We start from the raw sequence: 8903 nt of genomic DNA on the forward strand, positions 1-8903 counted from the left end.
TTACTGCTTAGGCATTTTCTCATGTTGTATATTATCTATCAAAACATTTTCTCTGTCATCTAAATATTTCACATAATGGCAACATATCAAATCAGCAGAGAGAGGTGCATTTAAATAAATTAAAGTGCAGTAGTTTATTATTTCGGTTTAATAAGCCAATTTTATTTCAGGGAACAGTGCAATCATGGCCCAATCAAAATCGTGTTGTCCTCTTAGGTGTGTTAGTGCTCGGTTGGAACAAAATGTGCATTGACTATGTACTAAGTTCATGAATCTGATAGCAAGAAGTGAGTGAAGCTGATGGAAATGGGACTGCCTGGAGAGCTGGTTTCTATGTGACACTGAAACCCCTGAAGTTTATCTCACAAGGCGCATAAGATGTGACATTGTGTGGTACAGGGTTTGGCCAGGACGGACAGTTAATATACAGCTCATCTTAGCCCACAGGCTGTCACATATCTAAAACAGTCTGTACTGCTAGGTTGTATGAGGGGTTCTGGATTGCTGTGCCTGAGCTTGGAGAGGATGGAGACCCCGTTGTGTGAGGAAAGGAGATGGTGGAGTGTCCTGGAGGGGTCTTGCTCAGGCGCTGGTTGTAGTATACATGAGGAGCTGGGACATCTGAGTATATGCTGGTTCTGGCACCCTCCTCCATCTTGTTTCCAGCTTCATTCTCTGGTGCAGCTTCACAAGACTGCTCTGGGTCATCCACTATATCAATCTCACTGGGATGACATGGATCCACATAGAGGATATGGCAGCCATGGTCCTCCTGGAAAACAGGTAAAGAAAGACAGGGTTGCAAAATTCCGGTAACTTTCCCAAAATTCCCCGGTTTTCCAGGAACTCCTGCTTGGAAGATTCCTGGAATTAAGAGGAAATAAGGAGGATTTTGCAACCCTAATTTTGCAACCCTAATCAGGATATACCTGCAGCAAGTACTGCTTTCTAGTGTAGGGTTCTATACTGAACAAAAATATAAACGCAACATGCTATGGATTTTACATGACTGGGAATACAGATATGCATCTGTTGGTCACAGATACCTTTAAAAAAAAAAGTAGGGCCGTGGATCAGAAAACCAGTCAGTATCTGGTGTGACCACCATTTGCCTCATGCAGCGCGAGAGTTGATCAGGCTGTTGATTGTGGCTTGTGGAATGTTATCCCACTCCTCTTCAATGGCTGTGCAAAGTTGCTGGATATTGGCGGGAACTGGAACACGCTCAATGGGTGACATGTCTGGTAAGTATGCAGGCCATGGAAGAACTGTGACGTTTTCAGAATTGTCTACAGATTCTTGCGACATGGGCCGTGCATTATGATGCTGAAACATGAGGTGATGGCAGCGGATGAATGGCATAACAATGGGCCTCAGGATCTCGTCACGGTATTGGCATCGATAAAATGCAATTGTGTTATTTGTCTGTAGCTTATGCATGCCCATAACATAACCCCACCACCACCATGGGGCACTCTGTTCACAACGTTGACATCAGCAAACTGCTGTCCCACACGACGCCATACTGTCTGTGGTTGTGAGGCCTGTTGGACATACTGCCAAATTCTCTAAAACGACATTGGAGGCAGCTTATGGTAGAGAAATTAACATTTAATTATCTGGCAACAGCTATGGTGGACATTCCTGCAGTCAACATGCCAATTGCATGCTCCCTCAAAACTTGAGACATCTGTGGCATTGTGTTGTGTGACCAAACTGCACATTTTAGAGTGACCTTTTATTGTCCCCAGCACAAGGTGCACCTGTGTAATAATGATCATGCTGTTTAATCAGCTTCTTGATATGCCACACCTGTCAGGTGGATGGATTATCTTGGCAACACTAACAGGGATGTAAACAAATTTGTGCACAAAATTTGAGACATAAGCCTTTTGTGCGTATGGAACAATTCTGGGATCTTTTATTTCAGTTCATGAAACATGGGACCAACACTTTACATGTTGCGTTTATATTTTTTTTCAGTGTAGTGACAGTGCATTCGGAAAGTATTCAGACCCCTTGACTTTTTAAAAATTTTGTTAAGTTACAGCCTTATTCTAAAATTGATTTAAAAAAATAATAAATCCCTCATCAAACTACACACAATACCTCATAATGACAAAGCAAAAACGGGTTTTTAGACCTTTTTGAAAATGTATAAAAAATAAAAAAATGGAAATATCACATAAGTATTCAGACCGTTTACTCAGTACTTTGTTGAAGCACCTTTGGCAGTGATTACAGCCTCGAGTCTTCTTGGGTATGACGCTACAAGCTTGGCACACCTGTACTTGGGGATTTTCTCCCATTCTTCTCTGCAGATCCTCTCAAGCTCTGCCAGGTTGGATGCGGAGCGTTGCTGCACAGCTATTTTCAGGTCTCCCCAGAGATGTTCGATCGGGTCCAAAGACTGGGCTCTGGCTGGGCCACTCAAGGACATTCAGAGACTTGTCCCGAAGCCACTCCTTGGCTGTGTGCTTAGGGTCGTTGTCCTGTTGGAAGGTGAACCTTCGCCCCAGTCTGAGGTCCTGAGCGCTCTGGAGCAGGTTTTCATGAAGGATCTTTCTGTACTTTGCTCCGTTAATCTTTGCCTCGATCCTGACTACTCACCCAGTCCCTGCAGCTGAAAAACATCCCCACAGCATGATGCTGCCACCACCATGCTTCACCGTAGGGATGGTGCCAGGTTTCCTCCAGACGTGACGCTTGGCATTCAGGCCAAAGAGTTCAATCTTGGTTTCATCAGACCAGAGAATCTTGTTTCTCATGGTCTGAGTGTCTTTAGGTGCCTTTTGGCAAACTCCAAGCGGGCTGTCATGTGCCTTTTACTGAGGAGTGGCTTCCGTCTGGTCACTCTACCATAAAGGCCTGATTGGTGGAATGCTGCAGAGATGGTTGTCCTTCTGGAAGGTTCTCCCATCTCCACAGAGGAACTCTAGAGCTCTGTCAGAGTGATCATCGGGTTCTTGGTCACCTCCCTGACCAAGGCCCTTCTCCCCCGATTGCTCAGTTTGGCCGGGCGGCCAGCTCTAGGAAGAGTCTAGGTGGTTCCAAACTTCTTCCATTTAAGAATGATGGAGGCCACTGTGTTCTTGGGGACCTTCAATGCTGCAGAAATTTTTTGGTACCCTTCCCCAGATCTGTGCCTCGACACAATCCTGTCTCGGAGCTCTACGGACAATTCCTTTGACCTCATGGCTTGGTCTTTGCTCTGACATGCACTGTCAACCGTGGGACCTTATATTGCCAATTGAATTTACTACAGGTGGACTCCAATCAAGTTGTAGAAATATCTTAAGGATGATCAATGGAAACAGGATGCATTGGAGCTCAATTTCGAGTCTCATAGCAAAGGGTCTGAATACTTATGTAAATAAGGTATTTCAGTTTTTTATTTTTTATAAATTTGCAAAAGTTTCAAAACATCTGTTTTCGCTTTGTCATTATGGGGTATTGTGTGTAGATTGCTGAGGATTTGTATTTATTTAATCAATTTTAGAATAAGGCAAACAAAATGTGGAAAAAGTCTGAGTACTTTCCAAAGGCACTGTATACGCAAAAATACGATTGGGTGGGACTGAGGACCTACCAGTGGTGTCAACCATTCCTACTTCCACACTGGCTTTGGAATTTTAGGATACAGCTTCTCTTTCAAACTGTTGACACAATAACATAAATAGATGATAAAACAGTAACATGGACATGTCCTGGAAATAATAGCCAACAATGGAGTGGGAGCTGTCTTTGCAACAGCATTTGACAACATGACAGTAAACGTATTCCTACCATTTCCAGTATTTGTAGCATAAGATGGTGACCAGCGTGAGGAGACAGGCAGCCGAACCCAAGGAAATGATGATCACTGTGATCAACTGATCAGCTGTGGAATGTAGTCAGAAAGTTACAGCCTTTTACAAAGCAGCAGCAATACAAATACACATCAACTGAATAGGTCAGGACATACTCTGTGGGACCATTTGGACGAAGACTGGTGAAGACTCTCCACCCTCCCCTACTGATGTGAGGGCCTTCACTATGAATCTGTAGGAGCTGATAGGTAGGCCTGTCAGGTTATTGGCCTTAGCCTCATCTGGCCATCAGAGAAGACAAAAAAAAATAAAAAAATAAAAAGAAAGCGCAACAAGATGTTTCAATGTATTCAATTTACTATTGAATACCATACATCCTCTCTCTGGGTATGTGTGTCATCATACCTATAGTGACATTGAAAGCTCTCATGCTGGAAGGATGGGAGATATCAGAGTAGTATATGATGTAACCACAAATTAACGCAGTCTGATTCTCAGGGGGAATACCAGTCCAGGAGATCAGAACAGTGTCTGAACCATGCTGTTCTGCAGCCAAACCCCGAATCTGTCCATTTGGAACTAATGAGCAAAGATGGAGAGGGACGGGTCAAATACTGTAGCAAGAGGAAAGTGCATGAAGAATTCTGGATTGAATTATTAAGTCAGAAGAGTGGATCCTTACCTAACTCTTTCACATAGCCGTCCCATTTCTCCAGTAGCTCTGGGACCCGTGGAGTACAGGCATAGAGGGAGAGTGTGTATCTCACCCCCTCTTCAAAGCTAGCTGGGATTGAGGAACCGGGACGAGGGCAAGAAGGTTTACAAATTTTTCACAAACCAAACTCCAAAGATATTACAATAATAAATAAAAAGCTTTTACCTTGTGACATGCTGTTTAAGCAATTTCAACACACCATCCCCTTACTAAGGTTAATCAAAGATGTGCCTTCTTATCTGATTGGATTCTGGCGCTGGTTATATCAGTTGGTACCTTCTTCCACTCCAGTCTGCATTCACTGTATGTGGGACACCAGTCCACCACGAAGTAACAGCTAGCATTGGGGCTAGCAGACCAGGATAGGTCAAACCCACCATCACGGCCAACAATTTTCATGGAGCGTTTCATTCTGTGAGGGAGCCTGGGAATAGTGATGATAGAGGGGGAGGAGCTGCCAGCAGAGTTTCGGGCTGTAACTGTGACTCTTTGTCCCTCATTGGTGAATTGATCACTGAGGAGAAAGTCATGCTGAGGTGGATGGACAATGGTCTTCTGCCTTCCCCAGGTCACCTCATAGTCCTTGATCTGCCCATGACTCTGTTTCACTGTAAGTGGCTAAAAGAGGAAGAATGAAAATCATAATCGGTTTGATATTATCAATGTCTAATTAAAGTCTTGATTATCAGCCCAGTTCCATAATGTGCTGTACTGAAGCATGACCAATAGTACATATAGTGTCCACACAATCTTCAAAACATACTTTCCATATTATAATGGTTTGGTTCCCCTCAATCTGCATCCATACATCTAACACTTCAGGAACTGGGACATAAAAACACACAATGACATAGAAATTGTGAACTTTATGTGATCAAATACAATGCACACTGAAATCTTTACACAGACTGTGTGTGTGTAATCTGTCTTCCTATTTACTCATATTTGAAAAGGTGTGTGTATGTAGTTGTGTAGGGATAGGATACTCACTGTCCTCTTTGGTTTGTAAGGTACTCCAGTTGCCCCATTTCCAGAAGTGCTGTTTTAATCCACAACGCACCTGCACTATGTATGTCTGGGCAGGTGCTAGGCCATGTAAACTACTGATGCAAGACCTATACCAGAATATTTCCTCTGTGAATAGAATGTAAATGGGTGTGGCATTAGTAATGCCTAGTTAATAACTCTATTGTTCAGACTTTGTGAATGGGTGAACCATTCTACTGTAGGTGTCCTACTGTAACTCACCATGCGTATGTGTCCACTGTGGTCCAGCTGTATTTGGCAAACAATTAATACTATATTGTACTGCTGCCTATCCCAGTCCCACTGAACACAGGCATTTCTGGCATTCACATCTGAAGCTACCACTTCCATGGGAGCCATTAAACGCACTGGAATGTTGAACCACACAACATTCAATGGCCTTGTAAATCAAGACAGAGAGTAAGGAATAGATTTGTATGCAGTGTGTGAGGAGTAGCTATCACACTACTCTACCTCTTCTCTTCAGGTCAGCTGTGTCTTTGAGCTCCAGTGTGCCGAGCGGGTTTCTGGCAGTCAATATCCAATTCCTCTCCCCCTGATCCACACGTAGTGTTTGGTAGCAGTTTGAGACTGTATCGTTTGGACAAGCTCTGAAAAGTACATTTACAATGTCACCTCCAGTGATTATTACACAATGATATTGTGGTGAGTGTGATGGAAGGAGTCAAGCGCAGGAGGGTATTCACCGAATACAGAGTTTATTCCGTCTTTACACACAAATGCGCTGGAATAGTGACAAACGAAACAGGCACAGGGGAAACTATCATCCCTGGCAACAAAATGTTACGAGTAGCTCCACCGAACTACACTACTCTCACAATTAAACAATCACCCACAAGGACAAGGGGGCAGAGGGAACACTTATACACAGACTAACGAGGGGATAAGAACCAGGTGTGTGTAATGACAAGACAAGACATATGGAATGATGAATATAGGAGCGGCAGTGGTTAGTAAGCCGGTGACGACGAGCGCTGAAGCCTGCCCGAACAAGGAGGGGAGGCAGCCTTGGCGGAAGTCGTGACAGATATCAATGATAGCATGGCCTGGGTAGTGCTGTACCCTAATGAAGACAGCTTGCTGTCAAAACGTTGGTGAATAAATGATTGTATCTGTTACAGTACTGTACTGTCCTGTACCTTCCATTCAGGTGATAACAAGTATTCCTCTGTTTAGTCAGATTGGTTGCCCTTCCTGTGTCCCAGTGACACTCCACTGACTCCAGGTCCCGGGTCTCACACACAAGGTTCCTGTCACCAGGGGGGTCTGCAGAGAGGATGAGGTTTGAACACAAAGGCTTCGTTTACACATGCAGCCCAATTCAGATATTTCTTTCACAATCAGATATATAATATTAATAATAGTAATAATTGGGCAAAAAGTCAGAATTGGGCTGCCTGTGTGAATGCAGCCATATAGATCCTATAATTCAATTGTGAAGTGAATTTAATTATAGATCTCTAGTTTTAAACACGTGTCATTTCCTTGATGATTACACTCAAATGATGAAGTTAACTGCACAGTAACGCAAGGGACTAGAGAGTTGTTCAGCTGTTAGATTATCTTAGATTGGTAAGAGGGTGGCTTACAAGCAGTTAATACTTACATCCCACGTGAACACAGGTGCCATACATAATTGAATTACAGTAGACATTGAAGCAACTGGGTGGAGAGGGAGACTTCATGTGCACAACCATGGCATAGCTCTGGTCACTGATGTGAGTGGTGTTCATTACAATGCTGTTGTATTTCATGTATTCAAGTCTCTGTCCCAAGAATACAGCAGAAGGTGAAGTTGCTATCGACTTGAACCACTCTGCTCTTTGGGTAAACCTGTGGATGTGATGATGAGGCTATCCCTGTAGAAAATAACAAGGTTACTGATTTGAATGACCAACATTGTGTGTCTGTGTGTGTGTCTGTGTGTGTGTCTGTGTGCGTGTCTGTGTGCGTGTGTGTGTGTGTGTGACGTGAAATACAAACACTAACCAGTGATGTTCTGTAGGGGCTCCATTGACTGGTGTAGTTCTGGTATCAGGAGCGGAGCCTGACTGAGTGGGCGGTGCACTCTAGGGGTAAAGCAGAGGTCCAATTAGAGTGATGTTTACTGCCAACCTGGTCTGGTGTGACATCCACAGCTTCCTGAGGACACCCACACCCACAACCAGTCACTGGTACTATACTTACTACTATATAATAACCTTGCAATAGCATCCAGTTGTAATAAGAAGGTCCATTGTTGTAATGTGCATATTATTCCTTGATATAACAAACACTCACATTGTGTACTTCTTTCATATTGTGTGTTATGAGAACCTCCACATCATAAATCAGTTTGTCCGCTACTCTGGAGGAAGAAGGGTCATCTTCCCACGTTACAGAGATCCTCTGGTCTTTTAGGTCGTAATCCACCCTCACATTCATAGGTCCAGACAGCAGGACCCCTGGAGCTACATACAGTTGAAGTCGGAAGTTTACATATACCTTAGCCAAATACATTTAAACTCTGTTTTTCACAATTCCTGACATTTAATCCTAGTAAAAATTCCCTGTCTTAGGTCAGTTAGGATCACCACTTTATTTTAAGAATGTGAAATGTCCGAATAATAGTAGAGAGAATGATTTATTTCAGCTTTTATTTCTTTCATCACATTCCCAGTGGGTCAGAAGTTTACATACACTCAATTAGTATTTGGTAGCATTGCCTTTAAATTGTTTAACTTGGGTCAAACAAGCCTTCCACAAGCTTCCCACAATAAGTTGGGTAAATCTTGGCCCATTCCTCCTGACAGAGCTGGTGTAACTGAGTCAGGTTTGTAGGCCTCCTTGCTCGCACACACTTTTTCAGTTCTGCCCACACATTTTCTATAGGATTGAGGTCAGGGCTTTGTGATGGCCACTCCAATACCTTGACTTTGTTGTCCTTAAGCCATTTTTCCACAACTTTGGAAGTATGCTTGGGGTCATTGTCCATTTGGAAGACCCATTTGCAACCAAGCTTTAACTTCCTGACTGATGTCTTGAGATGTTGCTTCAATATATCCACATAATTTTCCTTCCTCATGATGGCATCTATTTTGTGAAGTGCACCAGTCCCTCCTGCAGCAAAGCACCACCACAGCATGATGCTGCCACCCCCGTGCTTCACGGTTGGGATGGTGTTCTTCAGCTTGCAAGGTACCCCTTTTTTCCTTCTAACATAACGATGGTCATTATGGCCAAACAGTTCTGTTTTTGTTTCATCAGACCAGAGGACATTTCTCCAAAAAGTACGATCTTTGTCCCCATGTGCAGTTGCAAAGCGTAGTCTGGCTTTTTTAATGTCAGTTTTG

General features: G+C 43.4%; 1 long non-coding RNA gene across 2 annotated transcripts; it reads right to left on the reverse strand.

Annotated features, from left to right (window-relative positions):
* Positions 1-173: 173 nt before the first annotated feature.
* Positions 174-7641, reverse strand: LOC121574393. 2 transcript variants are annotated; one of them, XR_006002185.1, is made up of 10 exons: positions 7561-7641; positions 7178-7430; positions 6711-6837; positions 5515-6161; positions 4690-5142; positions 4492-4593; positions 4215-4388; positions 3787-4090; positions 3590-3656; positions 174-772 (listed from the first exon to the last, which is right to left on the reverse strand). It is a non-coding gene; the product is annotated as an uncharacterized LOC121574393 (long non-coding RNA). The 2 variants fall into 2 exon arrangements; XR_006002184.1 differs by having other exon boundaries at positions 4215-4593.
* Between the last annotated feature and the right edge of the window lie 1262 nt (positions 7642-8903).

This window comes from Coregonus clupeaformis, chromosome 9 (genome assembly GCF_020615455.1).
Source record: "Coregonus clupeaformis isolate EN_2021a chromosome 9, ASM2061545v1, whole genome shotgun sequence".
NCBI classification, from domain to species: domain Eukaryota; kingdom Metazoa; phylum Chordata; class Actinopteri; order Salmoniformes; family Salmonidae; genus Coregonus; species Coregonus clupeaformis.